Below are 12,382 nucleotides of genomic sequence, written 5' to 3'. Positions count from 1 at the left end.
TCAATGACGATGGGTTTGATTTTTGGTTTTAGTGTTTGGTCAAACCACTGGGCAACATAGCCTAGCCAACTGACACATAAAATTCATGTGAACCTTTTTAATTAACATTAAACAGGTAAACGAATGAATAAAATCATCATGTATCTTGATAAGTGTCATGAAGGAAGCTAAGAAAGTGCTGAGATAGAGAATGGTGTGTGCGTGTGGCTTGGGGCGGGGGGTTATTTTTAACAGGGTGTTGAAGGAGGCTTCTTGAGGGAGGTGATAGTTAAGCTGAGCCCCACAGGATGAAAAGGGCTGCAGAGCAGGGCAAGAGCGTTCCACGCTGTTGGGAGAAAGCCTTGGCCTGCATGAGGAACTCAAGCTCTGTTGCAGGGGGTGGTGAAGAAGTTGGCAGGTGTCAGCTCCGAGGGGCCGCGTGGGTCAGGCTAAGGAGTTTGGGTTTTATTCTAAAGGTCTGGAGCAAAGTTACTAGCAGGGCAGTAGCAACCAAGTCACTGTCTTTTTACCCATCTGGGTACTTGTCTATTCTTACTAGGTATGAGCTCCCATAGGTCGCAGACTGGGCCTTGATCACCTCAGTATTTCCAGGGCCTAGGATGGAGCCGGGTCTACCGTGGGTCCACAGTCCATGTCTCAGGGCACATTTGTTGACTGAATGACTGAGCCTGAAACTCTGTGGCTGCAGCTGTGAAGAAACTGTAGCAGAGACTTTTCCCAGAACCTGAACAAACCCAGAATACAGGCCTTTGCTTCCGAGGCTGTGACAGGCCAATGGTGGGAGGAGCTGAGCAAAGGCAGGCCTACTACCGCGTCCCGCATCCCCAGGCGGGAGTTGGCAGGAGATCAGACACCACTCCAATTCCAAGTGGCTCGTGAACAAAGGCTGTAAAGTTGCTAAGAAACCTGCTTTTCTGGGGGTTCACCATGTGCTCTTTTGTTTCCATGGTGTGGCATGAGTGTGCATGCACCCAGGGCTGTCACCCTGCCAGCCCTGAATCGAGCCAGACTTCAAGGGGAGGGCTGCAGGCTGCCCTGGGGCGCCTTCATGGACCCCAGGCCTTGAGGGTAGATGAACAAAAGACAAGCGAACTGCCCAAGCCAGAGGCGGGCAGAGTTGTGGGCAGGTGCAGGGAGGTTGCCCTGGACGCTGAATCCCTGATCCACCCACAGCACAAAGCCCAGAGCCCTGTGGTGGAAGATACCCACAGACCTGGAAGGGTGCCTGCCCCCCTCCCCCTAACCAGGCGAGCTTGGAAAATAAGTCCTTGACAAGGTCAGGGCCAGAGCAAAATACTATATTGAAGGTTTGTAGGACTATGAGTCCATGCTGACCATCATAATTTGCCTCCCCTCTCTCCATTCTCAGATAGGGAATCTTAGGCCAGGGAAGAGGAAGGGACTTTCTCAAGGGCACATAGCACATAACAAATGTGGGAGCGCTCTCAACCAGAAGAAGGTCCAGGGGCTGTGAGAAGAGAAAGAAGGCGTAAAGTGTAGTTCATTCATTTATCCATTCATCAAATGCTTATTGAGCCCCTATTAAGTGCCAGGAACCCTTAAGCCACAATCTCAGACAAGTAGAGAGAAAAGAAGAACCTCAAACTCTGAGCAAGTTGCCAACTTCTCTGAGTCTATTTCACAGTAAGTTCACCAACAACATCAACAACAACAGAGCTCCCATCTGCCCCGCTAATCGCACTGGAGTCTACTCTTACTTGGAGGCTTGGGAGGAGTGGGGGCCAAAATGGGCGAGAAATGTAATTCTCCCTCCATTCCCCTACCAGCTTCGGAGAGGAAGAGCCTTTCCTCTTAGCTGTCCGTGGCTTTGGGGAGGCACCATAGTCAAGCTGTCCTTGGCTGGCTTCTCATTCTGTAGGCCCTGTGGTCCCAGCATTTTGAACAAGCCACTTCCTGGCTATGGACCTCAGTCAAGGACAAATATGATCCTCTTACTCTACCCAATTTAAAACCCTTTAATGGCTCCTTAGGGCCCAGGTGGTACAGTGGTTTAAGCATTTGGCTGCTAACCAAAAGGTCAACAGTTCGAATCCACCAGCCATTCCTTGGAAAACTTATGGGGCAGTTCTACTCTGTCCTATAGGGTCGCTGTGAGTCAGAATCAACTTGATGGCAATGGTTTTGTTTTTTGGAATGGCTTATTGCTCTTAAAATAAAGACCAGAGACTTCTTAACATGGCCCACAAAGCCCTAAAGGGTCTGGCTTCTGCACCTACCCCCTCCTTTTCATCCTTCTCTTCACTCTCTGCCCCTTCCTCACTGATCTTCACACCTGTCACGCTCGCTCCACAAGGTCTTTGCACATCCTGCCTCCTTCAACTGGGAAGTTCTTCCCTCCTCTTTCTTCTTTTGTTTGTTTAATCTTTTAAAGAAAATTATCAAACATTTTAGATGAAAATTTATTGATGGGTGGTAGAAGATTTTTCAAACAAAAAAACAGTGGAAGTCATAAAAGAAAATATCGATGCATTTGGCCTCAAAATTTGTGTCCAAATAAACTGAGCAAAAAATGCAAATGTAAGACAAAGCCTTAACATCTATAAGTAATAAGATATTCCTGTATATTGATAATAAAGGGACTAAAAAAAAAATCATCAAAGGCTATTCTCAGACAGAATTAGCTGTGAATACCAGGAGCACTCTTTTTTTACGTGGCAGGGACAGCAGGTGGACTATGCCATCTTGTCTCAGGACTACCTTAGCTCTTCAGCTCTGGGTCATAATAATAAACAAAAAAAATTGATACATAGTTTATGTACCATAAAACTCATTATTTTAAAGTGTACAATTCAGTGCAGCCATCACCACTAATTCCAGAACATTTTATCACTCCAAAAAGAAATCCCAGACCTTTAGCAGTCCCTCCCCCTCAGCCCATTTTGCAGAGGTGAAAACTGAGACTAGAAGCTAGGAAGTCTTTAATCCAACATTACGTGACTCTGGAATTTGCTAGAGTTGGATTTTTTTTTTTAAACAACTTTATTGAGGTGTAATCTATACATGATAAAATTCACCAATTTAAAGTATACGTTTCAATGGCTTTTAATGTATTTGCGGAATTGTGCAGTCATCACCAGAATCCAATTTAGAACATTTTCAGTGCCCCAGAAAGAAACCCCATAGCTATGAGAAGTCACTCCCATTCCCCGCCTCACTCCCAGCCCCTGGCAAACACTAATCTACTTTCTGTCTCTATGGATTTACCTACTCTGCACATTTCATATAAATGGAATCATACAATATGTGGCCTTTTGTGTCTAGCTTCTTTCATTTAGCATAATATTTGCAGGGTTCATCCATGTTGCAGCATGTATCAATACTTCATTCCCTTTTGTGGCTGAATAATATTCCATTGTACAGATATATCACATTTGGTTAACTTTTCCACTTTTTGTCTATTCTGAATAATGACGCTATAAACATTCAGGTACGAGTTTTGGTGTGAACATATGCTTTCAATTTTCTTGGTTATATACCTACGTTTGAACTCACCAACCACACTCTGAGGGAGAAAGATGCGCCAGTCAGCTCCTGTAAAGATTTTAGCCTTGGGGACAGAGCTGGAGAAAAATGTAGAACAAAATTCTAACAACAACAACAAAAAAGACTAGACTTACTGGTCTGAAAGAGACTAGAGAAACCCTGAGAGTATGGTCTGCCAGCACCGTTTTAGCTCAGTAATAAAGTTACTCCTGAGGTTCACCCTTCAGCCAAAGATTAGATAAGACTATAAAACAAAATGAGACTAAATGAGCACACCAGCCCAGGGACAAGGATGAGAAGGCAGGAGGGGACAGGAAAGCTGGTGATGGGGAACCTAAGGTGGAAAAGGGAGAGTGTTGACTTAGCCTGAGTTGGGCAATCAATGCCCAAAACAATATGTGTATTAATTGTTTAATGAGAAGCTAGTTTGCTCTGTAAACCTTCATCTAAAGTATGATTTAAAAAATTAATAATTTTTTTTCCAGTAGTGAAAAATAAATAAAAAGATTTCAGCCGTGGAAATCCTATGGGTAGTTCTACTGTCTCCTTTAGGGTTGCTGTGAGTTGGAATTAACTCAACAGCAGTGGGTAATATATACTAGGAGAGGAATTGCTGGTCATATGGTAGTTCCCCGTTTAACTTTTTGAGGAACCACCAAACTGTTTTCCATGGTGGCTGCACTATTTTACTATCCTATCAACAATGTGCTTGGACCTCTTCCTTCAATACCATTGGTTGTTGATCATATGCTACCTCCTGAAATATTTGAACTTCGACCCATTCTTTTTAGTGTGGTGACTCTGTACATTCCTTCCATCTTCTTTTGATGCTTCCTGCATCCAATATTTTGCCCAAGGAATCCTTCAGAATTGTAACTCGAGGCTTGAATTTTTTCTTCAGTCCTTTCAGCTTGAGAAATGCCAAGTGTGTTCTTCCACTCTAGTTTTCTAACTCTAGGTCTTGGCACATTTCATTATAATACTTGACTTTGTCTTCTCGAGCTGCCCTCTGAAATCTTCCGTTCATCTCTTTTACTTTATCATTTCTTCGCTACTCTTTGTGGGCCCTGGTGGTGCAGTGGTTAAGAGCTCAGGTGCTAACAAAAAGGTCGGCAGTTGGAATCCACCAGCTGTCCCCTTGAGAACCCTATGGGTCATCTCTACTTTGTCCTATAGGCTTGCTATGAGTTGGAATTGACTCTGTGGCAATGGGTAATGGGTTTTTCCCCTTCGCTTTAGCTGCTCTATGTTCAAGAGCAAGTTTCAGAGTCTCTTCGGATACCCATTTTGGTCTTTTCTTTCTTTCCTGTCTTTTTAATGACCGTTTGTTTTCTTTATGTGTGAGGTCCTTGATGTCATCCCACAACTTGCCTGGTCTTCGTTCATTAGTGTTCAACGTGCCAAATCTATTCTTGAGATGATCACCAAATTCAGGTGGGATATACTCAAGGTGGTACTTTGTTTCTCATGGACTTGTTTTAATTTTCTTCAGCGTCAGCTTGAACTTGCATGTGAGCAATTGATGATCTGTTTCAAGGTCAGCCCCAGCCTTGTTCTGACTAATGATATTGAGCTTTCTATCATCTCTTTCCACAGATGTAGTCGATCTGATTCTTGTGTTTTCTATCTGATGAAGTCCACGTGTATAGTCACTATTTATGATATTTTCAATCACCTCATCTGCATGCAAAAGCTGGACAATGAATAAGACAGAAGTAGAATTGATGCCTTTGAATTATAGTGTTGGCGAAGAATAATGAATACACCATGGACTGCCAGAAGAACAAACAAGTCTGTCTTGGAAGAAATATAGCCAAAGTGCTCCTTGGAAGCGAGGATGGCGAGACTTCACCTTACATACTTTGGACATGTTATCGGGAGGGACCAGTCGCTCGAGGAAGACATCATGGTTGGTAAAGTAGAGGGTCAGCGAAAAGGAGGAATACCCTCAATGAGATGGATTGACACAGTGGCTGCAATAATGGGTTCAAATAGCAATGATTGTGAGGATAGTGCAGGACCAGCCAGTGTTCCCTTCTGTTGTACATAGGGTTGCTAAGTCGGAACTGACTCGATGGCACCTAACAACAACAACATCAACAGTGTATGAGGGTTCCAATTTCTCCACACCCTTGACAACACTTATTATTTCCTTTTTTTTTTTTTTATTATAGCCATCCTAGTGAGTGTGAAGTGGTATCTCATTGTGCTTTTGATTTGCTTTTCCCTGATGGCTAATGATATTTAGCATCTTTGCATGCAGTTATTGGCCATTTGTATATCTATCTTTTTTGGAGAAATAGCTATTCAAATCCCTTGCTTAATTTTAATTGGGTCATTTGTCTTTTTATTGTTGTGTTGTAAGAGTTCTTTATGTATTCTGGATGCTAGGTGCTTGTCAGATATATGATTTGCAATTTTTTTTTTCATTCTCTGAGTTGTCTTCTCACTTTCTTGATAGTGTCCTTTGCTGCTTAAAAGTTTTCGATGAAGTTCTAACTTAGCTATTTTTTCCTTTGGTTGCTTGTGTTTTTGGTGTCATACCTAAGAAACTGTTGCCTAATCGAAGGTCACAAAGATTTACCTCTATGTTTTCTTCCATGAGCTTTATAATTTTAGCTCTTACATTTAGCTCTTTAATCCCTTTTAATTTTTGTATGTGATATAAGGTAGGGGTCAAAATTCACTCTTTTGCATGTGGATAGCCAGTTGTCCCAGCACTATTTGTTGGAAAGACTATTCCTTCCCTATTGAATGGTCTTGGCAGCCTTGTCAAAAAGCAATTGACCATGGATATATGGGTTTACTACTGGACAGTCAATTCTCTTCCATGATCTATATGTCTAGCTTTGGTTAGTGTTACTAGGTATTAAAATTTGAAAATGGGAAGTGTGAATCCTCCAACTTCATTCTTTTTCAAGATTGTTTTCACTGTTCTGGGTCCCTTGCATTTCTATATGAATCAGCTTGTAGATTTCTACAAAAAAGGACACCTGGAATTTTGATAGGGATTGCACTGAATCTGTAGATCAATTTGGTGAGTAGTGCCATCTTAACAACATCGTCTTCCATTCCATGAACAGGGACTGACTTTCATTTGTTTAGTTGTTTAATTTCTTTCAACAATGGTTTGTAGTTTTGTGTACAAGTCTTATACTTATTTCACTCAATTTATTCCTTGATATTTTATTCTTTTTGAGGTTATGGTGAATGGAATTGTTTTCTTTATTTTATTTTTGGATTGTGCCCTGTCAGCGTATAGAAACAAATACAACTGTTTTTCGTATGTTAGTCTTGTATCCTGCAACCTTGCTGAACACATTTATTAGTGCTAATAGTTGTGTGTGTGTGGCTTCCTTAGGATTTTCTATGTTTGAGATCATGTCATCTGCAAATTGAAATAGTTTTACTTCTGCCTTTCCAATTTAGATGCTTTTATTTATTCTTCTTGCCTAATTGCTCTGGTTAGAATCTCCAGTACAATGTTGAACAGAAATAGTGAGAGCCTGTATATCCTTGTCTTGTTCCTGACCTTAGATTAGGAGGAAAGCTTTCAATCTCTCACCATTAAGTATAATGCTATGCTGTGGGTTTTTTCTTTGATGCTGTTAATCAGGTTGAGTAAGTTCGCTTCTATTTCCTGTTTATTGAGTGTTTTAATCATGAAAGGGTGTTGGAGCTTTTCAAATGTTTTTCTTTTCTGCATCTATTGAGATGTAGTCTTTGTCCTTGATTATATTAATAATGTGTATTACATTGATTGATTTTTGTAAGTTGAACCAACTTTACATTTCTGGGATACATCTCACTTGCTCATGGTGTATAATTCTTTTTATGTGATTTTGGATTTGGTTTGATATTATTTTGTTGAAGATTTTTGTGTCCATATTCTTAAGAGATATTGGTCTTTAATTTGTGTGTGTGTGTGGTATCTTTACCTGGTTTTGGTATCATAGTACTAACGGCCTCATAGAATGAGTTATGAAACGTTCCCCCTTCTATTTTTTGGAAGCATTTGTAAAGGATTGATTGTTATTAATTCTTCTTTAAACTTTTGGCAGGCTTCACCAGTGAAGCCATCTGCACCTGGGCTTCTCATCATTGTTGGACTTCTTTTTTTCTTTTTTTAATTACTAACTCAATCTCTTTTTATAGGTCTACTCAGATTTTCTATTTCTTCTTTTATCAGTTTTGGTAATTTGTGTCTTTCTAGGATTTTGTCCATTTCATCTAGGTTATCTAATTTGTTGGCATACAGTTGATAGTATTCCCTTGTGATGGTTAAGGTTGTGTGTTAACTTGGCTAGGCCATGATTCTCAGTGGTTTGGCAGCTATGGTGTAGTTTGACAGTTATGCAATGATGTAATCACCTCCATGATGAGATCTGATCTGATATAATATAACCTCCTCCATGATGAGATCTGCTATGAGCAGCCATTCAGTTGAAAGGGAATTTCCTTGGGGGTGTGGCCTGCATCAATATACATGGACTTCCTGGCAAAACTCGTTGGCTTTTGCTCTGCTCTGGATCCTGCATTTGGCTTGTCATCATCTGAACTCTGTTTCTTGGGACTGGGGCCAGCAGCCTGTCATCTTACCTGTGCATCTTGAATTCATCAGCCTCCACAGACTGTGAGTCAGCAGCCTGCTGTCTGACCTGTGATTTGGGTTCACTAACCCCTGCAACTGCATAAGGAGAAGCCTCCAGCCTGACGCTGGCCTGATGGACTTGGGAGTTTCCAGCTTCTACAATTGTGTGAGCCATTTTCTTGATATAAATTTCTCTCTCTCTCTCTATATGGGGGCTATGGTGGCACAGCGGTTAGGAGATCGGCTGCTAACCAAAAGGTTGACAGTTCGAATCCACCAGCCGTTCCTTGGAAACCCTATGGGGCATCCTACTCTATTCTGTAGGGTCCTGTGAGTCGGAATCGACTCAACAGCAATGGTTTTTTTTTTTTTTTGTATATATATATATATGCTTCACTGGTTTTCTTCTCTAGAGAACCTAGCCTAAGACATCCCCCATAATTCTTTTTTATTTCTGTAAGATTGGTAATAGTGTCCCACCTTTCAGGCCTGATTTTAGTAATTTGAGTCTTCTCTGGAAATGAGACTTTGAAGGAGCTCCAATCTCATTCTGCCCTATCAGGTGGCTCTTAGGCTGCTGGTTTTCACCATGATTGTTGGTTGTTGGTTTTCAAGGATATTGTGGAGCTGGAGAGGGTGATGGGAATAGGGCAAGTTAAGCCAGCTCCATAAGCGTTGGCTGTTCTTACAGAGATTCACCTTTCTTTTTCTTTTTGAATAAATGCTCCCCAGATTGTTGCAAGCTTTTGGTTAATTTCTGGAGTTCTGAAAAAGTTGATTCTAATAATTTTTGCCAGTTTTCTCATTGCTTTTGTGGAGGAGAAAATTTTCAGAAGTTCTCATTCCACCACTTTTGCTGAAATCACCCCTTTCTTCCCTTATGAAGCTGCTGCCCTTTTGTTAGTTCTCAGTCCTGTTGCTACTTCCACAAGCAAACATGCTGGCTATTCTCCATTTGTTTTATTCTATTCTCTGCCCAGCTCTGTGCCCCAGGAGGTTGACATCCATGGACTGCATCACCTAGGCTCCCTTGCCATCTGATTTTGGCTTGGTTCAGTTAATGGGAGGCAGTGAATGGCAGGATATTAGAAGGTGGAAGGAGAGAGAAGATGGGGTATTTATTTATTGCATACCCTTCCTTTTTTGGCAGTGGCTGCATTTTTTTTAACCTACAGCTGCAGCTCCTGTTGGGAAGCCCCTCTCCCATGCCTACAGCTCTCTGGGTTCCAGTAACACAACTGCCTGCTGTTGCCTCTTCAGACTTAGGAGTGCTAACAACTTCCCATTTTTCTAGTCCCTAGGTGCTTTGCTATCCCTGTTTCCTTAACTCTGTCCACACTTCTTAAATAGTCCTTTAGTTGACTCTTTTCTGTTACCGCATGAGTGGGCTATTTCTTGCCAGGACCTTGACTGATTCAACCTGTTTTATGACCTCCCTGCTAAAGTCAAGTTCCCATAACATACTCTCACGTGATCCTCTCCTTTGTAGGACTTACCAAAATTCTAACTATCTACTAATTTTAAGTCATTTGGTTAACATATTTTATCAACTAGACTGTAACCTCCATGAGGGCAGGAAATACGTGTTTTGGCTCATCCATGCATCTTGGGAACCTAGCAGGGTGCCTGACATGTAGTAGGCACTTGAAACATTTTTAGTGAATAGCTAATGTTTTGTCTCACCCAATTCTTCTGAAAGTCTGAGGGGACAACAGGTAGAAAAGGTTTAAGAACAGAATCTTTCCACAGGTGTACAAAGCCACAGAGTGGTATTTTGTGAAGAGAACATGGAAGTGGGGATACTGAAAACCTTGGCTTGGCCACCCACCACTATGTCACGTTGGATCAGGAACTTCTCTGGACCTTAGTTTTCTTATGTGCAAAATGAAGAATTTGGGATAGTATTCTGAGGCCCCAAGGACAATTAAGAAGACAGAATTCCAGAGCCCACACCTGTTGCAGAAGCCAGTGAAGATTCCCCTTTTCAGTTAATCGTCCTTCTTCAAGCCATGGTCCACAGCGCCCTCTGGTGGACCCTGGGTGGCAGCACCAGCGAGCTGCTCTGCTCATCTTGGTGGCCTGCAGCCCCATACCAAGACCCAAACCCCAGAGGGTGGCACTGGAAGCACCATTCAAAATCTTGTCATTTTACTGCAGAAACTGAGGCCTGGTGTGTGTGTGGGAGGGTGAGGTGGGGCGGGGATGGGGCAGAACTCGCATATGTCGCTCTGAATTTGTTGCAGAGCTGGGCCAACCAGTGCTGTTTCCACCACATGGTGTTTATGTTGTTGTCAGGTGCCATGGAGCTGGATCCAACTCACAGCGACCCTGTGTACAATAGAACAAAACACTGCCTGGTTCTGTGCCACCCTCACAATCCTTGCTGTTTGAGCCCACTGTTGCAGCCACTGTGTCGATCCATCTTGTAGAAAGTCTTCCCCTTTTTTGCTGACCCTCTACTTTACCAAGCGTGATGTTCTTCTGCAGGGACTGGTTCCTCCTGATAATGCCTCCAAAGTATGTGAGACCAACTCTCACCATCCTTGCTTCTAAGAAGCATTCTGGCTGTGCTTCTTCTAAGACAGATTTATTTGTTCTTCCAGCAGTTCATGGCATATTCAACATTCCTCACCAACACCATAATTCAAATGTATCAATTCTTCTTCGGTCTTCGTTAATTGTCCAGCTTTTGCACGTATATGAGGTGGCTGAAAATATCATGGCTTGGGTCAGCCGCACCTTAGTCCTCAAAGTGATACCTTTGCTTTTGAACACTTTAAAGAGATCTTTTGCAGCAGATTTGCCCAATTCAATATGTTGTTTGATTTCTTGACTGCTGTTTCTATGGGTGTCGGTAGATCCAAGTAAAACAAAATCCTTGACAACTTTGATATTTTCTCTCTTTATCATGATGTCGCTTATTGGTCCAGTTGTGAGGATTTTTGTTTTATGTTCAGTGAGGTGTAATCCATACTGAAGGCCATGGTCTTTAATCTTCATCAGTAAGTGCTTCAAGTCCTCTTTACTTTCAGCAAGCAAGGCTGTGTCATCTGCATATTGCAGGTTGTTAATGAGTCTTCCTCCAATCCTGATGCCCCATTCTTTTTCATATAGTCCAGCTTCTCAGATTATTTGCTCAGCATACAGACTGAAAAGTGTGGTGAAAGGATACAACCCCGATGCACACCCTTCCTGATTTTAAACCATGCAGGATTCCCTTGTTCTGTTCAAACGACTGCCTCTTGGTCTATGTACAGGTTCCTCATGAGCACAATTAAGTGTTCTGGAATTCCCATTCTTTGCAATGTTACCCATAATTAGTTATGATACACACAGTCAAATGCCTTTGCATAATCAATAAAACACAGGTAAACATCTTTCTGGTATTCTCTGCTTTCAGCCAGGATCCATCTGACATCAGCAATGATATCCCTCATTCCACATCCTCTTCTGAATCTCGCTTGAATTTCTGGCAGTTCCCTGTTGATGCACTACTGCAACGGTTTTTGAATGATCTTCAGCCAAATTTTTCTTGCATGTGGTATTAATGGTATTGTTTGATAATTTCTGCATTCTGTTGGATCACCTTTCTTTGGATGGATACAAACATGGATCTCTTCCAGTCATTTGGCCTGGCAGCTCTCTTCCAAATTTCTTGGCATAGATGAGTGAGCGCTTCCAGTGTTGCATCCATTTGTTGAAACATCTCAACTGGTACCCCACTAATTCCTGGAGCCTTGTTTTTTGCCATTGCCTTCAGTGCAGCTTGGACTTCTTCCTTCAGTACCATAGGTCCTTGATTATATGCTACCTCTTGAAATGGCTGAAGGTTGACCACTTATGTTTGGTACAGTGACTCTGTGTATTTCTCCCATCAGCTTTTGATGCTTCCTGTGTTGTTGGGCCAACCAGTGCTGTTCCCACCGCATAGTATTAGCCAAACCTAATACCCAACAGCATCAAAATTTTTTGGTAAGCAAGGACTTGTGGCTGATGGGGTGAATATCAGGAATGAGTTAAGCTTATTTCATATTGTTACTGCCCTCTATAAACCCTCCATTCTTGAGTACAGAGTGTAAGTCCCTTCATGAGCTGCCCTGCCTACCTCTTTGAGCTCATCTCCTTTGGTTCCTCCAACACTAGTCCTCCAATAATAGCTGTTCCTTCTGCCTGGAACACTCTTACCCCAGATCACCTCTTGTCTCACTCTGTCATGCCTTTTGACCATCCTACCTAATGTTGACCTCAGCCCAGTCTCTACAATATCACTTGCTTTATATTCTTTAC

Source organism: Elephas maximus, chromosome 2 (genome assembly GCF_024166365.1).
Source record: "Elephas maximus indicus isolate mEleMax1 chromosome 2, mEleMax1 primary haplotype, whole genome shotgun sequence".
Classification (NCBI taxonomy): Eukaryota; Metazoa; Chordata; class Mammalia; order Proboscidea; family Elephantidae; genus Elephas; species Elephas maximus.
This window is presented reverse-complemented; position numbering follows the sequence as displayed.